Source organism: Marmota flaviventris, chromosome 17 (genome assembly GCF_047511675.1).
Source record: "Marmota flaviventris isolate mMarFla1 chromosome 17, mMarFla1.hap1, whole genome shotgun sequence".
Taxonomy (NCBI): Eukaryota; Metazoa; Chordata; class Mammalia; order Rodentia; family Sciuridae; genus Marmota; species Marmota flaviventris.
This window is the reverse complement of record NC_092514.1, coordinates 69,783,377-69,807,722: the sequence shown is the minus strand read 5'-3', so window position 1 is coordinate 69,807,722 and position 24,346 is coordinate 69,783,377.

Here is a 24,346-nt window from a genome sequence, read left to right as displayed (position 1 = left end):
GTGGATTCCATCTGAAGATCTGAGCATCAGGGCTTGCCTTAATTTCTACCCTGCCAACCGCCCTACAGAGTTTGGCTTGCCAGCCCCTGTGATTATGTGAGCCAAATCCTCAACAATAAATCTCTTTACACACTCACCTCTTGCTCACACACACATCCACACACTCCTGTTCTCTAGAGAGTTCTTTTTGAACTCTTAAACATTTACTCTCTTCATTCTAATATGTGAACTGATTTACTGAAAATAAGTAAATCGATGGAAATAATAACACTAAATTCACTGAGGAATACATGTTGGCATTGCTTCAAAGTTATGCTATCCAGAGCTCTGCACAGATGACTCACTGGCCCACCACATCCTCCAGAGAGATTTAAGTCCTTAGGGTATAGTAAAAAATGGGGAAAAGAGGTGCAGGCATCTGAAAGATTAAAAAAATATATATATAGAGAGAGAAGAAATTAGATACCAAGTGTCACAGTGTATAACCAAGTGCATAGTACTGATTATAAGTGCGGTTTCATTAGGAAAGGGGAAATTTATTTGTACAGCACACGGTGGGTATGATTTGAGCCACAAAAGGAACAGTTGGAGTTTAGATGTACAAGATCCTGTAGGGATTAGGACATCCTAAGCTCAGGTAATTGTGTGAATCAACAAACAGAGGTAAAAATGAGATGTTACTGATAAAGAGGAAATCCAGATTCATCCGATCATCATGCTCTCCTTTCCTTGGGCAATGTACACCGCAGCTGTATCTGTTCTCTGTTCAGAGATTCTCCTTCATGACCATGGAGGAAAAAAATATATATATATTTCATGACAGTTGTGCCTTCCAAGAGCTAGTGTGATTTTAACATTGCACATGAAGGTCAAGATCTAGCAGCTTTTTACATGGTAACCCAGGACAGAATGATGTGATGGAAATTAACACCTTAAAATATATGTGTATGTGTGTGTGTGTGTGTGTGTGTGTGTGTGTGTGTGTATAAAACACAGCCCCAATTGGACTTTTTAAAACCTCTGCTTCCTGTACCTTATGACTAAGTGTGGGTAATTAAGCCAAGATCACTTTTTCCACTCCACCCATACTTCGTAAAACCTGTTGTAATTTTTCCTTGATTTATTTGTTCTTTTGTATTTTTCTTTTGCAATTTGCTACAACTAATGATTTCAAATGAAAGACTTTCATATCAATAGGTGACCCAATGATTTACTGATCCTTTTAATGCTGTGAAAAGAGAAATCCATTACGTGGTGGGGGGTGGGAAGGGGTAAGGGGGACTCCTAACAGTGGTGTTCTATATTTATAGCTTTGGCTGTGACTCCATAAGACTCTATGGAGGTGGCGGGCGTGGGGGACGGTGGTGGTAAATGACACTCATTTGTAAGTATCAGCAATATTCACCAAGAAAAACAAAGAATTGATTTGTGGAATCCATTAAGATATAAGCATGAATAATAACCTGAGAGTCAGCAGTGTGGGACTTTAAAAGGTATTGGAGTTTTAAAATGCATTATATTTTGCAATTTCAAAAGCGTGTGTTCCAAATGGTAAAACATATGTCCAAATCTGGTCCATGAAATAAAACATTCAAACCAGAAACTGTATTTACTTTGGCTTCTTCTTAGTCTTTCTCTTTTATCTAGGCATGAGTCAATCAATTAACATTTTAGGGACTCTACTCTGTGCCCAGGTAGGTGGCAAAGAATATGGAAGAAGCAAGGACTATGTACATGTTAAAATAAGCAAAGATCTTGAGGACTCATTTTTGGGGTCAACCCTTCTCTTTCCAATTGCTTCTCCAAACATCTCCTAACTCAGTTGCTGCTTCTTACCTAGGGTTGCCAGAATTAGCAAAGAGAAATACAAAACAACTGTATTTATCTGGCAACCAACTATCCATGTGTTCTTGGGGTCCACCTTTTTCCATGGCCTTCTGCTTTAGAAGAGACACTATAAAATAGTCGGGTGCAATGTTGCACGCCTGTAATCCCGGCGACTTGGGAGGCCGAGACAGGAGGATCAAGAGTTCAAAGCCAGCCTCAGCAATGGCGAGGCACTAAGCAAGTCAGTGGGACTCTGCCTCTAAATAAAAATTCAAAAGAGGGTTGGGGGTGTGGCTCAGTGGTCAAGTGTCCCTGAGTTCAATCCTGGATAACCCCACAAATTAATAAATAAATAAAAGGGATACCCTGGTCCCTCTTAAGAATGAAGAAAATGTCTGCTTACTATTACAAACCAGATTAAAGGCTTGGAGCCAAAGGGGAAGTTTTTTCAATATTTTTAGTGACCAAGGTCCACAACATAGAGGTCACTTATTCTCTTTGCGCTCTTTGTCCTCCTTCCTTTGACCTTGTTTCTTTACAACACAGATCCTTGCTTTAATCATGATAAAAAAAGAAAGAGAGATTGCAGGACTCTCTTCACACAGCCCTTTTGGGGAGCAATCAAGCTTCTCCAAACCAAATCCCATCCCAGGCCCATGCTGCCATCTTGGCTCCATGGAAGGCAGCCCTTGAAGTGATTAATCCACATTCAATAGAAAATAAAGTGCCAGGGCCTTTTCCACTGGCTCCATTATTCATGACAAATACACTCTACTCAACCCCTATGTATGGGGACAATCCCAGATAGTGGCAAAAGCAACTGCTAGTTTTGACAGAAAAATCCCAGACTGCTTTATAATATGGAGAGTTTGGGGCAATGGGTTCATTTTAATCCAAATTTAGAAATGTGTAGTTCTCTAATGGTAAAGTCCTATCTTTTTAGGAATCAAAATATAATGGTTATTATCTCACAACTTTCATCGCATTCTCTCTGTCTTGGACCTTTGATGTCTCCTTCACCCCAGCTTCTGAAAGTGCTGGTCAGCAAGGACTTGCTTAGAAAATGAAAATATTCACTCAGGTATCATAAGCCCAGCTGTGGGAAACCACTCTGCTGCCAGCACAGTATGGAGGCCAGGGAAGCCTAGAGTTCTGTTGAAGTTTGCAAGCTTTTCAGTGCATGTACACCAGGCTGTGATTTCAGATGGCTATGTGGACATTTGTGCTCCAAAGTCATTCAAAGCCTGGCAATATGGCTGATGTTCAGCTTTGCTTTGTAATCAAAGGGATACTAGAGGATGATGATGGGGACCTTGGGTGGGTTGCAGTCACCAGAAGTACCTTACCAAACTTCTCTAGCCAAAATGATGATTACCGAATGTTTCCTAATAGCATGTCCATTTGCACTTTAGACTTTTTAAAAATTTTTTTCCCTAGAAGGGAATCCTCATGTCCTGGAATCTTGTGTCTTGAATATTACAGACTTGGCTTTGGGGAAATGGCAATTTTGAAAAGTACATCTTGCTGATTTAGCAATACCAAAATGTGCTGTGTGGTGTTTTGGGCTACAGTAAACTCAGGGAGAAGAGGGTACAGGCCAAAGCAGTGCTGGAGAAAAAAAAATATAGAGAGAGAACTCCAGCACTCCCCTGTGTTGGTGAGAATTCAACAGACCACGGCTGGCATCCTTTAGTGATTAGAATCAATTTAACATTATTGGGGGGGGGGTGATGTTAAGACAACTCTCGTGATTCTAGTGAACAGCTGAATATGGAGACCTCCTTCAGAAGTGGATTCAGCGGTTTTCCCAGTTGCTCAATGGGCCACTAAATTCTAGGCAGCATCCGATGGGGAATGTCCAGGCTCCAAAGTACAGACTTCACATCCAGCTCAGAAATGCCTCCAGGGTTTCAGAACAATCCAAGGAGCTTTGGAGAGGAGGATCACTCTCCCTTCAGTTCTCTTGACTGTGAAGGTTGTGAAATCTCCTTCTCCGAAGACTGGCCTAATGTCCCTTCATACTCTACTCCAAGGGGAAATTAAATATGAAGCACTCTTGTTCATTTCTTGCTCTGAAACATATACCTATTTGCAAAATTGCCTTGCACAGTATGGAGGTGGGGGTGTCTTGATTCCAAATATCCCAAATCATAGGGCTGAAAGCCTTTATTATGGACTACTTTGGTTAATTTGGGGTGTTGTCCCAGATTATTTCCTGTGTCCATGGTTTAAGAAACACACAGGCTAAGGGGACTATTACTGAGGGAGGTGGTGGTTTGTGATGGGATCCCAGGCCTGGGTGTGGTTTTGCAAGCACCACCTGCAGACAGCAGCAAGGTGCCAGGCTAAAACTGGCATCAGGACAGCGAGGGAGTGTCAACAGAGCACAGCTCTTCTGTGCATGTGTTTTCAGGGCCTCTTGGTTACTTGTCTTCTCTCTCTCCTTCCCGTCCTTCCTAATTCACCCAATTCCTTCCGAATTCACCCAATTCCTATTCTCCTCATCAGGAAGACCACTTATATCTTCCTCCTAGGAAGGTAGGCAGAGAAAACTGAAGTGGAGAGAGAGCTACTGTGTTTGCTGTCATAGGCTTCTGTACTAGGTACTTTGCACATTTAGTCCCTGCCTTGTCCCTGAAAACGTGAGTGACAGGCAGGCATTCTAGCTGGAACTCAGAGAATTTAAATGATTAGCCCAAATCAAGGTCCCATAGTGGCTAGTGGACTTGGGTTTCAAATGCAAGTATGTTTTCTCAAACAATCTCCCCTTCTATAAAGTGAGCCTTAAATGGATGGCATTTCACAAATTCTAATTCAAAGAGACTGATATAAATTTTTCATGAGCCCTAATTCATGTCTACCTTGTCCCATCTCTTTCTCAAAAAATATTTTGAAGTTGTCAGACAAGAAGCACCAGGACTTAGAAAAGGTCTTTCTTTCTTTTTTCTTTTCTTTTATAAAGTGAGTTCTGAAAATAAGTTCCTGTTGGGTGTATGGGAAATAGAAGTTCTAAAGTTCATATTAACGATCAACCATGATTGCTTCCTACACCAGGGTAATACTGATGACAGTTTTAAAAAGAACAATGTTGAAATGATTGTTATAGTGAGGTATCCAGTTATATTCTCTATGTGCTTTGAACTCATTTCATCTTCACCACAGCCACCAGGAGATACCCACCTTCAATGAATTCATTTAGAGAGGTTGATGGATTTTTTTTCCCGTGGGCACATAGGTACACATGTGTGTCTGTGTCCTGTTTTCATTTTCAACACCAAGTGCTGGATTTTGCTTATTCCATTTGATTGATAGTCATACAGTACTTCATTTAGCAATGGTGCATGATTTCAGAGAGCCCTCCATGGGCACCTGATCATCTCTTTGTAGTGACATACTAGCACCAAGATTAGTAGTGGCAATTGCATGTCTCGGGTTTTGAGATGCCAAACCCTAACTATGCAAATGGATGTTGATGGATGATCAAGGGTCAGAATTAGAATACATTGAACCATTCTAGATCCAAATTGAATCATTTTGTATTCCTTTGGCTTTTGTTAAATAACATTTTGAAGAAAAGTACATAGTAAGTGAAGGCAGGCCAGGTATGTGTTTTTTTTTTTTTTTTTTTTTTTTTTGCTAATGTGTTTGTTTGCCTTTCTATTTTTATATGCTGATGTCTTCATTTAATAATGAGGCACAGGGGAAGACACTGGGGAGCAAGTGGTGATATATAACTGGAGACACAAGGTTGAGTAAGCGAAGTGGTGAAATGTTTGTCAGCAGTATTTTTGTAGGTGCCTGCAAAGATGAATTCTGAGAACAAAATCCAATAAACACCAAGTGTGTAATTTTCAAACTAGGAAATAGAAGGCAGAGGAGAATGGAATTTTGTAGGCATGTGCTATGTTGTGTCGATTTTAAGTAGATGCTCCGTCATCTTGTCGATGCTTTTACCAAAATGATGTTGTTTTACTCATTTTATAGTCACAATTGTAGCAGGTCAACTTTAAGAGACTGGGTCTAATGCTACCTTGCTTGTAAGAGGTATCTCAGGTATCACTGATCCTTTGGGCGATAAAACCCATGATGGATTTAGTCCTCCAACATGTCAGTCATGTTGCAGCACACATTTTAACGTGTGCCTTCCGTGTAGGACATTGTGTACATGGCGATGCTGTAGGAGGGTATTGCCTCTTGCCAGGAACAATCTAGAACGAGATAGGCCATTCTCTCTGGGAAATGTGAGGGCTCCTCTGTTGAGCACAAGGGACTGAGGACAAAGGATTCCGTAGAGGTCCTTTTGATCTCTAGGGCTTTGGTTCTGGTTGGGAATCTAGTGCTGAGACCTAAACAGTGGCATCTAGTGGCTAAAACAACAGAAGTGTCTTTTGGTCTTATGTGAAAGCCACCTGGGGGTAAGCAGTCTAGGAGTCATCAAGCCTGTGATCAAACCTGGAGAAACAAAGCCTCCTCTTCTTTTATCTCCTTGCTCCCCACTCTCAAAGCACCATGCTTCTGTCCTTTAGTTCAGTTTTTCTCCAAGACGACTGCTGGAGTTCAAGGCATCAGGTCTCCACTCTCTACAGGAGATCGAAGAAAGCTGGGGAAGGGAGAAAGGCCAAATTCCCCAACTATCCTACCTTCTCCTGGAGCGCTTTCCCAAATTCCAAATTATACCTTATTGGCCACCCTTAGCAGTAAAGGAGTTTGCAAATAAAGCCTTTTGGACTGGGCACATTGCCACGTGGATTAAATTGGGGGCTCCATTACTAAGAAAGAATGGGATAATGGATATTGGATAAGCTACTTGAAGTATTACCCACAATTAGCTAATCAGGTACTCACTCCCAGTGGCAGGACTTCCAATATAAATTCATTAAAATAACATCCTCATGGCTGTGTGTGTGGTCGGCGATCATTAACCAATAATTGGATCGGCTGCCCACTCCAGGGAGAAGCCACGGGGCTGTAGAGTGTGGAGAGTGTGAGTTTGGGAACCACGCAGTCTGAGGACTGTCGCCGCGGACTGGGAAAAGAAGGGATGACTCACAGGTGTTCCCAGAGCTTAGTCATTGCCCTTATGGATCTATGGGAACCAGGGAGAAGCCAACCAGGAGAGGGACAGCGATGTGGAGCTGCATTCCTCATTGGCACCAACCCAAGAGAGAGCCTCCACCCAGGCATCCTCCTAGAAGCAGATCAAATTTAAAAATATTTGTTTGGTTATGAGCAAACAGCCATGTGATCATAGGACTAGAAGGAACCCAGGGTCATTTTTCTTGTGGAAGCAAGAGGACGTCTATAATTTCCCCAGGTAGCTTTCCAAAGTAGATGATCAGTCAGCCACCCTCCAGAGTCTCGGCTTATTAAACCATTTAAGACTTTTATCCATCTACCCTTGAGTTGGTTTTAACAACCCCCGAGATTTCTCTGTCTCTCTCTTCCCGAATCCTACTTCCTTCCAGCGTTCGTGACAGTCTAGCTAGAGGTAGAGGTGTGGCTTGGATTTCCATCACGCAGCCTACCCTCCAATCAGCCATGTCATGGTGGAATTTTTATTGGTCATAAATTTTTTTACTGGCTAGATTAATGTGATTGAAAGCATCACACCCAGTAAATACCGTCTGCTATTTGCTTTAGCAATACCTGTGGAAAAGGGCGACTTGGGACCCAGGCACCATGGAGCTGGTGAAACCATTGGCTGCACACCACTCGTTGGGGGCCCCTTTGACTGATGACCAGAAGTCGCTCTTCGAGGGAGGTCCGCCCAGCAAGAGGCTCCATCGGTGTTTGCCGCTGCCATGTGTAGCCATGATTCACTTCACTGACTATCAAAGCTTTCTACAACTTTGCTTGCTGACTTTTGACCAGAGGTTCCCTTTCAACACGAGGAAAATCTGCCTAGAGAGAGAAAGAGAGAAAGCACATTACAGGGAAATAAATGGCAGCCGTGTTTCTGGCGACCTCGGGTTTATTGCCCGAGGAGCTTCGGCCTGAGCCTGCCCGGTGGTGCGGCGGGGTGGATGTGTATTGTGGCATTTTATGGAGCGTGTTTTATATCAGCATGGATTATTATAACAACAAGGGGGATATTCAATAAAACCTTGTGGGATGGCAAATGCCCTCCCACAAAACACTTCTCAAAGACATCAGTGGAGTGTTTACAAAGCACTGCCTTCGAGAGTCTACACTCAACAGAAAACTGCTTTCTGGGTCAGGTTTTTTGAAAGCAGGAGTGGAATCTGCAAGCGATGGTCCCCATCTGTTCCCTCCCCTCTGACCCTTGGTTGTTTGACCACATGGTCGTGACCCTGTATTGAGTGGGGGAGTTGGTCTGTGGAGATGCTCTTGCTGCTTGGCCTTCATGATTCTCAGCAGTGCCTGAAGCCCTCCTGCTCCTTTCTTCCTGGAAGAAAAGCCAGATTTCCCTCCTAAAAAAAAAAAAAAAAAAGTTACAAAAGAGAAACACAAACAGAGAATGAGCCAAATTGCTCCGAGGGCCTTAGAATTGAAATACAGCCTCAAAAGTTGCATGTACACAGAGAAACCCCAGAACGTCCCCTAAACCCAACCTGGAACATTTATCTGCCTGGATTTCTTTAGTCTCAGGCCAGTTTTAACCATTAGATGACTTGCAATTACAAAGTTGGCAACGGCCACGTTCGACGGTGGCTGGAGGGAATTCTCTTTGTAAATGTAGTTTCTTGGGTAGATGCTGTTGGCACGATTGTGGTCCACCTTCAGTGCCAAATCCAGAGACTTGGAATGCCATTCCTGGCCTGAGGTCCTATGTATCAGGGTCTGGGGTTGCAAGATGGGAAGAGAGAGAGAGAGAGAGAGAGAGAGAGAGAGAGAGAGAGAGAGAGGCTGAAGACAGGAAAAAAAATAACAAGGTGGTGAAGAAAGGTGGAAGGAAGGAAAGAAAAAGACAATTGTCTCAAAGATAAAGGATAAAAAGAAGAGAAATTGATGGCAAAAAGGGGAAGAAGGAAAGATAAGGAGACAGAGAAGGAGAGTCTATGGAAAATATATCGAAAATGTAGAACCATCTTTTCTTTGACACCATTGAGTGGTTTTTATAAGGTTTCTTGATAGTTTTGAAATACTTGGGTGACATTTCCTCATCCCCCGACCCCTTCTCCCATAGTCACAGACCAAGCTGACCCATTCCGGTGGACAATGTGAGGCTCAGCTTGCGTCTGTGGACAGGAGGCGCTTGGACCCCTGTAAGGTATCTACAGAGAAGGCCTTGATGAATCACAGAGGCAGCTTCTCCATTCCGCCTTGCTACCCGCCAGTGGCTCTAATCTCCACTGAATGTGCAGTGTTTATTTTTCCAAGCATGGTGCCTTCTATGACTCATGGCACTCAAATGCTACTTACTAATGGACCCTTGTACAAGTCAAGAATGTGACACACAGCTAGACACGCAGCTTAACAATCACAAACAACAGCACAGTTAATGGGGGGTGAAGCTCCGGTGACATGCGTCACACCAAAGAGCCGACTCTTCATGTTCCCGGAGGCCACAGATGAAGGGTCTCTGGACTGTGTAATAATGATAAAATATTGCCATCTGTTGGCATGCTGTGTAAGCAGGCTCAGACATAGGAGCACTGACGATTTTCCAGACGCCTCTCCCATGTCTCCAGGGACAGGATGTGTGCAAGGCACCAGGGGCAAGGGCAGAACATGGTAACTTGGCCTCATGGGAAGAAAGAAACGCAATATGTTCAAAGTTCAACCTTGGCAGAGAGCAGAGGCCATCACTTTGGTCCAATCCCTGACCTCTGGGCATGGCCAGAGAACCACCAAAACCCACTAGCAGTTGCTGACATTCAACTAGATGCACGAGAGGTTATCAAGTGATCTTGAGCACTAGGTATTTCTCTGCACTGCATGAGGAATTTGCAGAGTTTGGGGCCCAGGAAGATTTTTATTTATTGCCAGAGTTAAAGGCAAGAGTATTGAGCTGTAAAAAATCACAATCCTATGAGCAAAAAGGAAAAATTACAATCATCTATTTTCTACTATAATCCATAAATTGTGGGGAAATGGGACAAAATTGCTTTCAGGTTTTTGTTTTTGGCAAAACTTTCATAATAGTGATGAGAACAGAAACTTTTGAAAACCAGTATAATATTGTGATGTTTCAGAACCCAGAGAGGGGCTCACCAGACCAAGTAAGCTGGGTCCTGGGTTACAATACCCATTCAGGGACAGTGAAATACCATAAATTGAAACTAACGTCCCTACATAACACCAGGACCTAAGAAGAGCAATGACCTCAGAAGGTAAGAGATGGAAAAAAAAATTGGTATAATAATGCAAAGACACTTATCCAGTCTTGCAAGTTCTGGAACTGAAAAAAAAAATCCCCTACAAGAAAAACACATCAAAATTATAAGAATTTCACAGACTCAAAGTTGAAACTTATGCTATTTTCAGATTTCAGGAGATCTCAAACCCAAAACCAAGAGAGAGAGAGAGAGAGAGAAATTATCTCAGTCTTTAAAGTAGTAGAATTGAAAACTGTGTACACAAATTATTAGAAGCTTCACAATGCTGGGCAGGGTGGCACATGCCTGTCATCTCATTGATTCGGGAGGCTGAGGCAGGAGGGTTGCAAGTTCAAGACCAAGCCTGGCAACTTAGCAAGACCATGTCTCAAAATTAAAATAAAAAGGGTAAGGGATGAAGTTCAGAGGTAGAACTCTCTTAGGTTTAATCCCTAATACCTAAAAAAAGAAGATGCAGCACACAAGAGCAGAAAAGTACAGTTTCATTTAACCTCTTTAAATAGAAATTCTCATATATAAATACTATATGTAAAACCTCCATGAGAGCTTAATTCTTAAATGCCATTTATTTTTTCTTTCTGAATATAATCACAGAACTGCAATAGTTTCTACAATTATAAATCTCATTCACTGAAAAAAGATAAGGAGAGGTATGTCAACCCCTACTATTATAAAAATGAAATGGTTTGTACCCAAAGTAGGCACCAAAAAATATAACAGTCCCTGGTCATAAAGCATGGTTTTATAGTAAGAAATACACATAGAAATAAGTTTTCTTCATTTTTTTTTCTTGGAAATCTGTTATTCTTAGGATCATATTAACCCAGTCATTCACTTTCCAGGAAAATAAATTTATCTCAAACTATCCTTTCTTTCTTTCCCTTACTGATCTATGAAGGGGTTGAAGAACAGAAGGGTAAATGCAAATCATCAACCATCAGTGGAAATATTTTTTTTTTAAAGACCTATCTAGCATTAGAAAACATTGATGTTATAGCACCAGGGCAACCTAAATTACACCACAACATTTGTTCTTTGCTTCATGGCCTGTTGTCATATGTACCATTGGGACTAGTAGACTAAATTACTGAATAAAGGGCTTCATGTGCATCATCTCCATAACCATAAACTCTGCCCTCACACAGCTACCATTTAGTCTGGCTTCCCTTCCACCTTGAAGACTTTCTCAGCCACTCTCACCTCTCTAGGTTTTCCCAAAGTCCCATCTGGGAGCAGAGATTAATACCTCTTGACTCTTTAATCTGGTCAGTTTTATACTCCACAAGCTCATTTCATTGTGTATGACCACAGTTCTATATCTTTATTTAAAACAACAACAACAGCAAAAACCACTTTAAATGGTATGGTTATGTTGCATTAAAACTAAAATTTCTCAAGTGACCTTTCGTGCACAGTGACTGCTTTGTAATGGTGGAGCCCAAATCTTTCAGCAAAGCTGCAAGAATACTGAAAAATTATAATCTGTAAACATCATTTGGCCATTTTGGCCTGTGTCGCAACTCTTGAGTTATCTGGCTGCTTGGTTTCATTTCTGAAATGCACTCAAGGTTGCAGTTGAATGGGCTGCTGTTTTCCAAACAGCACCTCCGCGAACACTTCTGCCTGAGTGTATATCAATTCATCACCAGCACACCTACGATCTTTAACATTTAGTGGATTAAAAAGAAAAAAAGATCCAAGTGCCACAGTGTTGCCAGCCGTGTTATTAGCAGGGCTCCTGCTCGGTATCACCTTGCTGAACAGAGGCTACACTCAGAATGTTTGTTCTGCTACAATTAATCACATGCTTTTCAAATGTCAACATAATTTCCATGGTCTGGTAAAAAGTAGTATTCATAATAGAGAAAAATAATAGAGTTACCATTAAAAATTGATCTGTCACTGTTCGTTTGAAAATCATTGGTTCTGCCTGAGCAAACCGTATGGAATTTTTAAAGTTTCCATGCGGTGTCTCCCCATATGCTGGCTTGGAGGGTTTATCTGGCTTTCTATATTAAGCCCAAGCTGGGTTGAAAGAGCATAGAATGAAGGAAGTGCAGTGATTTGATTCTTTCTGGAAGTCACAGCTCTGTGTCCAAGTGTCCTTGCACAGAGTAGGCTCTCTAATCATTTCTGTCATTTGTTGATATTTGAAGTATGAGTGACTCTCAGTGAAAAAGTACAGAATTTTATGGTGGCTCGGGCATTTGTAAACTTTCCAGAAGTAGGGATTTCGGATAGAGGGAAACTGCTCTTCTATCCAAAAATATTCTATAAAACAGCATACCGTGAAGCAACCCCATGTTCAGGTGTCTTAACGGCAAGCTCTGAGCCAGCTTTTCGTGCTGTGAAAATGAATGCACTCCCTATGTAGCAAATTCCTCAAAGAAAACACTTTCTTTCTTGGTTAAAATGTAAGCAACCCAAAGCCAAAATTACAGTTTGCCATAGTAAATTCAAGTCATGAATGTTGCATAGACAGTGAGAGTCCTTCAAAAAAGAAACCAATAATTGGTGACTATTAGGGGTCACATTTCTCTCATATGACTTTTGGATTTCTATATTATTAAAGAATGTTAGAACCCACATGGGGCCAAAAAGTAGATCTATATAATTGATTTGACATTAAAAAAGAAAGTAAAAAGGACAAATATTTAAAAGAGAATCAGAAAAATATTCAGCTATTTTTTTTTTGTATCTTAGTGATTAGATTCCACCTTGTTAGAATTAATGAGTAAATCAAAACAGCTAGGGCATTAGTTATGTCTCTATTACTTGAACATATATATGTATGTGTTTATATACACATAATATATATATATATATATATATATATATATATATATATATATATATATTTGTAAAATTCAATGAGAATTTGTGAAAATATGAAAAAAGTCACATGAAGAGGTTTAGACAGTTGTGTTCATGTACAGAAAAACCAAGTTACCATGAGAGGGCATGCATTTCAGTTGTTCTAACTCAGGACTAGTGACAGAAATGTTGGGTCCAACATGACCCCTATCCATGCTGTAATAGACTGTGTCCAGGGGTGGGGAAACCTAGCTGTCCTGTGTAGAAATGGAGCCTCTGTCCGATTCAGACACAGCAATAACTTCCTCTCCAATGAACCAGGCCAGATACCAACCCATAACAATAAACCTTTCTTGAAAATAAAGTCCCGACAAAATTTGTTACAGGTAGCTGTTTAGTCACATTACTTCTGAATGAAAAATACCTAGCCACCAGACTGCAGACTTTTAGTGGCAGGTACTAAAATTTGCCGACATTATTTTTTTCCAAGGTCTGTTTTAAAAGCCGGCTTCCCTGAGATCAACCGGACTCCCTTTAACCCCACCTTCAGACCTGTTGGCAAAGTCAGATGGGAGAGGTGGACTTGTTGAATGAGGTATGACTGATCATTGAACCTTTCTGCATTTTGCGTGCTCCTCCAAAACTAGACTGAATGAAACTATCAATCTGAAATCCTAGATAGGGTGTTTGACAGACACAAGTGCAACAAAATTTTAAAGCATTACCCATCAAACATGTTGTATCTATGGGCGAGACTGGGCCAGAGATTTCCTATTACCAATCTCAACTGTTTGGTTACTTAAGACCCACAAAAGTTCAAAGCCCTTGTTATACTGTTAAATAGCAGGGATTTTTTTTTTAAGTTTCAAAAAATAAAAATTACCAAATAAAATTTATTAGTAAATTCAAAAGTCAAATTACATAAGTTATACAATTATCATAACATAGAAGAAAATTGAGCATTTTGTTGTTGTTGTTGTTTGTTTGATGCATTGAAATCAGTCTCAAACTTGGAATGCCTAAGTCCTAAGAAAATTCCCCATCAGGAACAAAATCCCCTGGAAGAGTTTTAAACACAGATTCTTGGGCCCCACTCCAGACCCAAAGATTCAGATTGTACAGGGGAGAGCCAGATATCTGTATTTTTAAATCACTCCAAAAGTTTTCTTTGTTTGTTTAATTTTTTGAAAAATATTCTTGTAATAATCTCTGTGAACTACATCATATGGATGAGATCCCATTTTCTGCCAGGCTCTGTGTTAAGGATTTTGTCAAAATCCTTGTTTAGATGTTATTTGTAAAACTCTTTCCAAAAAGGCATTGATCAGCATTATTTTTCTAAATTACAAATCTGTGTGCTTCTCTGACTCAGAAAAACCACTTGTGAGATTTTATGCTATAGATTTGCCTAAATATATTACAAATAAGGAGAAACATCAAAGAATATGTAGAATGGAAACTAACTTAATGAACTCTAACACCTGACATATGCTCTTTTGGTGCTGTAAGAAGGGTTGTGAAAATAGGATAGGGTGGAGCACCCTATAATCCCAGCAGCTTGGGAGGCTGAGGCAGGAGGATCATGAGTTCAAAGCCAGCCTCAGCAAAAGCAAAGTCTAAGCAACTCAGTGAGACCCTGTCTCTAAATAAAATATAAAATAGGGCTGGGGATATGGCTCAGTGGTCAAGTGATCCTGATTTCAATTCCCAGTATGTCCCTCCCTGCAAAAAAAGATAGGTAATGAGAAGAAATAAAGAAAATCTCTATGACCTCAATTTGGAAAAATGTTCAGGATATATTGATACATTTTTTAAAAAGGCACAATTAATAATACATAATACAATACCATTTGTGTAATACACAGAGGATAGAAAAAAAAAAACATACTTTTGTATTGGCTTTGACTTGCCTAAAAGAAAGTCTATGGATTCACAGGAAACTAATCACTGTGGCTACCTATGCAGTGAGAACAGGGAGGAGTACAGAATATTAGAATGGAATATATAATTTTATTTTACTATTTTAAATCATATTAAATGTATCTACAACATAGTATTTTAAATAATTAAAATATTCAAAATGATTTTCTCATTTTATTTTATTCTTAGAAATTAATTAAGTTTTACAGTCTTTATAGAATGAGAGTTTGTATATCTAACTTTTTTCTTGACAATGCAACCATACAAGGAAATGAAATAGAAAATAAAATAAAATGATCCTAATAAAACAACCTTTTTAAAATAAACCCAAATGTTTAGGAGAACATGTGCAAGTTGGAGATATGACAGTCTGCTATCTTGTTTGAAAACTACGCATTTTCTGATTTCTGAGAATGACTGGACATCCAGAGTGTACTCTAGTATAACCCCTTGCCTGACAGCCCTTCATCACAAGCCCAGGAGACCTGATGCAGGACATAACAACCTCAGACTGAAGACAGCATCTCACTGACACAAGTGAAGAACAGGATAAATCCATGTGAAACTCAAAGTTCAGGGGAAACCCTAGAGGTGGGCAGGTAATAGTTACCAACTTTGACACTCAGCCAGAACACCTGGGAGGGCACACCCAGATCTTCTTTCATGAGTTCCTGTCTGAGGCACAGTAGATGGGGAATGGTGTGTGTATGTGTGTGCGGGTGTAATGCAATGATACTATAGAAAGTTGGCTAATCCATGAACTTAGAGCTATTCTTTCATGGAGTTTTGATGCAAGAGAGATAGGACAGACTCTCACAGTCAGATATTTCTTAAATATGACTTCACTCTTAACCTAGCATGCCAAAAGAATATTTCTAAGTGTTAGGCATAGGGGGATTTCCAATTACCCACTAGACCTTCATGCATGGTACCATGCCGGAGCTTGCAGAAGGGGAGGGTAGGTATCCTAAGGCTCCCACCTACACTCCTTTTCCCAAAATACCACCTGCAGCTCCAATGAGTATGTATGGCTTTCTTGCTGCAGGGTTTGGATTCTTTTCCCAAAATAAAAGATACCCAACCCTTCATGGAATTTTTAGTCATTTCATTCCTAAGGGGATGATTCATTGGTATAAAATTAGGCATACACACAGAAAAAAAAAACAGTTGGTAAAATGCAAAAATCCATATATGTCATTTTTGAAACCAGACTGATGTCACACCACTATAATGGCAATTGCCCCTCAATAGTTTGAATCTATAGGCAGAGTGTTAGATAAATATGTGTCACTGTCAACTTGGCCTGTGACTAGATTTCAATCCATTGGGAAAAAGACATGACTTTGCATAGCTTCTCTCAGACAAAAATGTAAAGCAATTATTTGTCCTTACTGGTCTCTGAAAGATAGGACCGTCCAAGGTTCAGTGTCCTCCGTTCTAAATTACTTTCTTACCTAAGTCCCAGGTTCTAGATGTTAGAGGTCCCATGATGTTACTGTGCTCAAGAATGTAATTTATGCCTAGTTATTTTATTCATGAATAATATATATTAAGCTATATGATATTAATTGTTCTAGAAATAATACAATATTGTATTTTAGTAACCATACAATAATAATAAAAATAATCACCCTCAAATGATTCTCAATCTGGAAAGATCTTTAGTGTATTTAGTCCAGATGGACACAATATTTCTATTTTATTTATTTATTTTTATGTGGTGCTAAGGATTGAACCCAGTGCCTCACAAGAACTAGGCAAACGTTCTACCATTGAGCCACAACCCCAGCCTCTCAAATTTATTTTTTTCAAAGAAGGGCAATTGCCATCTAAGAGATAGTGGGACTGACCTAGGTCATCACCTAGTTAATTGACAGGGTGTGGCATCTGGGTCACAGATTCCTGGTTCTCAGTCTAGAGTTTCTTCTCCTCTGTTATATTACCTTTCCTTACTCATTAGAAATACTCTAATTTCAGTTTTTGAAAACTATATATTATTTATACCAAAAGATTTAGACAACTCTGCTCAGTCTCTCAGTGATCTTGTTTTCTTCTTTAAAATTCTATGTTATTAGCTTCCTTACAATAAGCAATAATTATTTTATAAGCACTTGTAAAAATGCCTCTTAAAACACTGGTATTACATCATCCTGTCTGGAAATTTCTTGAAAACAGAAAACACAAGTTAAGAAACAAAATGTAAAAGTACGGTTGTTCTGGGTCCCTCAGCAGAGGAGACCCAAGGTTGTCTGGTTTTGCTTTGCTGTTGTTGGTTGCTGTCACTCTTGGTGCATTCTGTCACTCTGTTAACTCTTGATATTTGTAAACAGAATCACATATTCTCCTAGGTAATGGTCCCAGAAAGAAATAAGAGATGAAGATAAGTTTTTGTCCCACCGTTGATTTGGTCCAGCTCATTTCTAGTTGGCTTTCCACTGGACATATGGTAGGCGTTAAAACGGCTGTGATATCCCTCTTTTCGTAGCCTGCTCTCAATCAGAGGGAGTCCTGCCACTGATCTCCTCCTCAGACGTGTCCATTTTTATGACATCATACACAGAAGACAGATCTGACAATTATTTTAAGCATATCTTATTTTGGAGTAAAAATTTTAGAAGACACAAATAGCACTTTTTTATTTTTGGAAAGCATCTTTGTGTTTTTTTTTTTTCTTTTTTCCAATTTTAATAATGTCCTGAACCTAGCAGAAAAGGCTTTCAAAGAGAGCTAGTGAGTCAGGATTTGTCAGAAGAGTTGAGTCCTTTCCTAGTCACCTTAGACAACCAGTTCTTGTCAAAAAATTACAGATCTTAATCTTTTTCTTTTCTTTTCTCTCTCTTTCTTTCTTTCTTTATTTTCTTCTTTCTTTCTTTTCTTCTTTCTTTCTTTCATTCATTCTTTCTTTCCTTCTTTCTTTCTTCTTCTTTTTTTTAATCAAAGATATAGGAACTTCTTTGAAGGCCAAAGAATGTAGCTTCTATGATTGAAAAATTCCCAGTGACTTTCCATTCCACCTAACTGTTCCTTTCCATTCCTTCCAACTATGGAAGAATATACTTTTCTCCCAAGTGCATATCTTTCCAGAGCTGTAAAACAAAGCAGTGGAGAAGCAGAGAGGAACACAGAACTCTGAGCATGTCGGCGTGCTCAGGCTCCAGCATGCACACCGTTACCCATTAACTGGGTAATTTTCTGAGCAACTTGACCCTCAGCCTGTATTTTTTAATGAATAACTATTTCTCTGGATTCCAACTTTTTTAAATCAATAAAATAATATATAAGTGAGGACTGTCCATTGTACACAGGGGATAGAGATTTCAGGGAGGTCTACAGGCTGGGGACCAGTAGATTTTTTGGTAAATTCATGGAGAAGATACTGTGCTGACTCAGGTGTAAACATTGTATTGCTACATACAATTTTCTTTGACTAAGGATTTGGCTGACAAAATAAAGAATCTGGACATCACTGATTTCTGTAAATTTTAGGGTTTCTCCCAGTTTCAAGATTTTATAATTTTGTTTATTATGAAGGCAGTTGAGGTTAATGACCAATACCCATCTAAGTGCTCACACTTAAATATGTAATGTCAGGCATATACGATACTACTATGATAATATTCAGTTTCTTCAAAGAGAACTTATGCTCATCTCTTCATTTTAACTTTTACCATTTCTACTTTGTAGTTAAGCAGAAAAAACAAAAGAAATACATTTTGGTTGCCGGAGATCACATAGTGAGTTACGTATTGGAAGCATTAGGATCCAAATTTTCTGGTCGAGTATTGTTTCCATTATCTTACCTGAAGGTTGAAGAACAAGCAGGGGTCCAAGGCACGTTGCCTGTTAAAGGTTGAAGAATTTTTCCATTTGTAGAATTTGGAGCTGGGAAAAGTTGTTACAGGGCATCTAGTTTAGTTCTCCAGCCCATGAAATAATCCCCTGTTTATTAATGACAGCTCCTTCCCAAGCATGCCACCCCACTCCAGGGCCAGTCATAAAGCTCTCTGGCTTAATGACAAAAGAATAGCAAACAGAACCAAGATAAGGTCTTACTTATCAAAGTTTGATGTAGAAGGATGAAAATTCAATAAAACCTCATCACATGGGACCCAAATAATAACTCTACTTAATAAATTCTCGCAAGGATTTATCACTGAAGTTAAAATACTTGACATATTTGTAGTTAGCTCATTAGTGAAGCTGTTTAATTTCCAACAGGTGTCTCACGGACAGGCAAGGAAACAATGCTCTTATAGTCACATATTCCATCTGTTTCCAAAGACCACAATCATGGACTGGGGTGGAAAATCAAGGTTGGTTTGACCAAAGAAGTACTTACCACCTCTGCTGCTAACTATTCCTTTGGATCCCCCCGGGAACCTCTCAGGTGTGCTGGTCTAAGTTCTTCTCGTATCCTATCCAGATCTTTCTTCTGTTGTACTTATTTCTATCTCCAGTACCTTCAACACTGGGCCTTCTCACTGTCTACTCTAAGATCCAGTAGTGCTGCTCCCAGAAGTACCCAAAACAACACTTGTGAAGTTGGTATAAATTTCTGCTTTAACGTCCATGTATATTTAAGACTCAAGAACAAGACACAGACAATGAACCTTTGCAGGAGACCCATTCTGTGTTAAAGCCACAACGCCCACTGCTTTGGTCTCTCAATGTCTTAGGTATTTTGTTAACGAGCATTTTAATTTTATTTTACTTAGCACTTTTATTGAAAAATTTCCTTGCCAAACATGAGTCCAGGAAGTCAAGATCCTTTGTAAAAATTGCCCCTTCTCTTTGACTCTAAAACTGACCTTGAACCAAACTTAAAGGCCTTCAACTCTCTTTTCCTGGGTTGTCTGTTCATGAGGTTCTTCAGAATCCCTTAGGATGAAGTGGTTGCCACTAACCTGTGAAAGTGACCAAAGATGCCATGCAAATATCCGGTTTAGCTTTTCCATGTAGAGATTGCATATTTTCCAACAAGATTTCCATTGTAAATTTCCATGTAAACCCACTAACTATTTGTTCCCGTTGGTAATAACCCCAAGCTGTTTATAGAGGCACAATAATCTTCAGAGTTACTCATATTTAGGAACTATTGAAAGAATGGCCTGTAGAAACTGCCCATGGCTCTTGTTCCCCAAGGAAAGAACTTAAGATACAAGGTTTGCCCAGTTTCATCTTGGTGCCAAGGTACCTAGAGACTGTGCCTTTGAAATATCCCTACTCATGAAGTTAAAATAAATTAACAGGACTGCCTATTCCAGGAATGCTCCCTAAAATGACAATTTTTTTTCTTCGCATCCAGTGATTATTTTTTCAAAAAGGTGCTTTTAAAAAAACCACCTTTTTTTGCTAACGAAATGCATAATCTGTCCAAAAACAAGGCTGTGGTTTAGCAGGTTGTTCTGCTCAGCTTTCCAACTGAAAGTAAACAGGATGCTCTGCTTCATTTTCTCTATTTTCCTTCATTTACAGTCATGCCACACTGTCTGCCCAGCTCGTGGCCCAAGGCAAGTTCAGATGGAGCCCCATCTACGCGGTCACACCAGGAGAAACGATTTCTCCTCCCTGAGTGGGGCATAGAATCCAGAAAGGGAAAGACATAAAGAAAACTGCTCTAGTGTGCTGGGCCTTTACCTGTGCCACCATATAGAGGAGACCCGGAGACCCCCTCTCAGGAACGTGCTTAAGCAGAGAACAGCAGCTACAGAAAACGTCCAATGGGACCATAAAAACGAGGAAAAGCTCAAGGTGAGGACTGAGTGCCCTTTGAGTGCTGGTGGTCAGTGTTCACAAGAAACGCTTAGCACGATCAAAAGATAGATATGTTTGTGCATGTATGAAAAAAAATGAAGGGATTTCTGACTTGATTGTGGGCCACAGTGTAGGGACATCTTTACTTGATTCTTGGATGTTCTGCACTTGAGGAAACACGTAGTGATCAGGTCCCGCGGCTTTGCTAAGTCAAATTTGTCACCATTGTCTTCCTTGAAAAGTCTCACAGGTAAGTGTGTTAGCAGGAGGATAATTCTCCCTTCATTAGATACATTTCTAAGTCAAATACAATTTATATTTGCTTTTAAGTTTTAACAAGCAGAAAATACATTGCTAGGAATAATTAATACGTACTATGTCTTAGGTGATGTGTTAAGAGGACAGGTCATTGTGGTATTGATTTTTGTATACTCTCTGTTTTGAAAGTATTATTTGGTATCCATCCTACTGTTCAACATAAAACATAAAATAAACCAAGAGAATAATGTCAACGTGTGCAAATGTAGTTCTCATATTATAGTTGCTTTGATTTTTCTTCATTCTCCTCCCATTAACTCATATTCTACAACTTTTTTTCAGAGGGAAAAATTAAGCCATTCAGTTAAATGTCTTCTTAAATTGCATACCACGGTACGAACCAGCATTTGGGTAGGACCAATATGTGGGTCTTAAACTCACCTGTTTAGCCTTTTAAAATCTTTTTTTCTTTGATCTTTTTAGTTATACATGACAGTAGAATGTATTTTGACATATCATACATACATGGAGTTATAACTTCCTATTCTTGTAGTTGTATATGATATGGAGTTTCACTGGTCTTGTATTCATTTATGAACATGGGAAAAGTTATGTCCAACTCATTCTACTCTCTTTCCTATTCTCATCCCCCCTCCCTTCCCTTCATTCCCCTTTTAATCCAATGAAATTCTATCCCTGACTTACATTGTGGGTTAGTATCCACATATCAGAGAGAACATTCAGCCTTTGCTTTTTTGGGATTGGCTTATTTCACTTAGCATGGTAGTCTGTAGTTCCATCCATTTACCTGCAAATGCCATAATTTCATTATTCTTTATGGCTGAGTAATATTCCACTGTGTATATATACCACATTTTCTTTATCCTTTCATCGGTTGAAGGGCACCTGGGTTAGTTTTGTAGTTTAGCTACTGTGAGTTGAGCTGCTATAAACATCGATGTTTGCCAGTTTATCTTACCTTTGATGAGCATATAGAAACTTGTCTATCATATCTTCAAACCAAAAATGATTCTTAAATGAAGTTGTTCATGAATCAGCCTAAAATCTGTTTCTTAATCTTCATCTCCTATTTGTATACTCAGACAACATTCACAGAGAAATATGACAGAGAAGCTACACAGACAGTTATGTTGTGTACAAGCCTACCCACACCCCCAAATGCCTTTCTGGAGCTGAGAATATAAAGGATGCTATATTTCAGATGTCCTTAAGAAATCTGTCAGTCAGAATACTCATTTCATTTTCAAAGATTTATGCCCTGGGGGTTCCCCAGTGCAGTAAGCCCAGGGTAAAAACTGAATATGCTGATGATTTGAATCCATTCTAATGAAAAAATAAAAATAAAAAAGCAAAGTGTCTCTGATTGTTTCAATTCTGGATCAAGCTGAAGGCTTTGAGATCAAGTGTCTATCCTAAATTTTTGCACAATGTTCCTATGTGGTCTACCAAATTAAAAAAAAAAAAAGAGTTCAATTGCTTATAATGCTTTGGGCATCCAGGGTCTGGGTAGATTAACTTTCCATTCATGAAATGTTTCATTCAGGTGTTCAGGAATATTGCAGGAAAAATAAATGAAAACTTAATATGTATTTGCATCGAATCATTTTACCATCAATAAACTGGGCTTACTGGAAAATTAGAAAGATAAACTGTAAAATTGTTTATATTCATTACAAAAATATGTTCTCCGTATTTAGTCGCCCTGTTCATGCACTAAAAGGAATGTATACCTTTCTGTTTCTTCTACCATAAACAGTCCTGAATCCTACACATCAAGTTTACATACACAACAGTGAGTTTAACTTAAATATTACCCCTGTTCCAGTTGTATCTTTTTACCTGTGAGTACAAAGAGAAATTTGTTCCAAGTCCGTGCCACCTGCGAGGACCCGTTTCGTCTTGGGTTCCGTCACCCGGTTTCCAAGTCAGGTTACCTTCTTGTCATGTGTGTTTTCTGGCTGAAGTTTCTTGGGACAAGGAGAGAGGATTCATTCTCAATGTGATAATCCACCTCAAAACTCTTGTTGCCCAAAGAAATAAATCCTTTAAAGATTTATGCGATTTATTGGGATTGTTATTTTTCCATGAAAAAGCAAAATTCTCAGTTTTGAGGGAATGCGGGATTCATTGTTCCCTAGAGTGTTCACATGGAGCCCTCCCTAGGCATAGAAGGCAGAAAAGGCAAGATCCCCTTAGAGAAAGGAACGTGTGAGCATGAAACCCTAGAAAATCTGAGGACATCTGAGTCAATGTGGTGTGGGATGGCTTCCTGAGCACAAATCTGCTCAGTCGTCATCGCCTCTTGTCACATCGTTCCAATTGCTATCATTTATTTGACTTCTTCAGTATTAGATTGAGCTTTGGCAAAGCTTTGCTTCAGGGTACCAATGGACTGTGTCATCCTGAGTTTGTCTGTGAAGGTGAACAGGAAATGAGTTTGCAGCAGGACCTTTTGCTGGGGCACAGAATTGCCATCCTAAGAGGCCTGGTACCCGCTGTGGCTCCCAACCCCAACACAACACTCACTGGACTGGGATGTACGTAGGAGTGAGGAGAGACTGTTTTGCCAGTGCAGTTTCAGCTCCCAGACTAGAGCTTGGTGTGGATGGGGGTGCATCCTCAAAACAGTCCCAGGCTCTGATTTTTTAAAAGGCTTTAAAGGTTAAAACAAAAACTCCTAATGATTAGAGGTCACTAGAAGAAAAAGCCAGGTCATTTACTTGCAAGAAAAGCAGTTTATTTCAAGTTTAAGATATCTTGCACCCATGCAAGGAAATCTGGAAGCATTGTACAGCTTACCCTTTTGCATTTACTGGGGACTCTAGAGGTTCATTCACGTGGTCTCCAATGCTTCAGACGGAAGACAGTCTTTAGTTCAATCAGTATTTGCTTTTCCATAGTCCTCCATTTTATTCTCTCTGTACGGATAAGCAGACTTTTAAAAGTGTTCAGTCTCAAAACGGGGAGATAAATATTAGCCTAGGCTCTCGCTTTGAATGGAACTAGACGGAGATATTGACAAGCGCATTATCTGAATGTCAGATAGGAAATTATCCCACAAGTAACCCGTCTACCTCTGGCCTTAGGCTTTTCAACCTCTGGCCTTAGGCTTTTCCTGTCTCAACCTGAAGAGAGAAACTGCTGCTGCTGCATTTGATCCAGGGGATTGATCTGGACACAGCAGCGGAACTGCCCCATCCACGTCAAGCACTGGCAACCGATTGCAGATTTCTCTGCACACTTTATCTCTCTTCTAAGAGCACAGAGGGTTGTAGGTTTTGATCTGCCTGTGAACGGGGCTCTGGAAATGTCAACACAAACTACCACGGCAGAAGCTCTTCCCTCCTGGCAGCAGTTCACCTGCACCACACGGGGCCTGTTGGCAGTTGAACCTGTAGTAAGTGGATATTGTCCTTTAGCATGTCATGGTGCAGACGAGAAGGCCGTTTTTT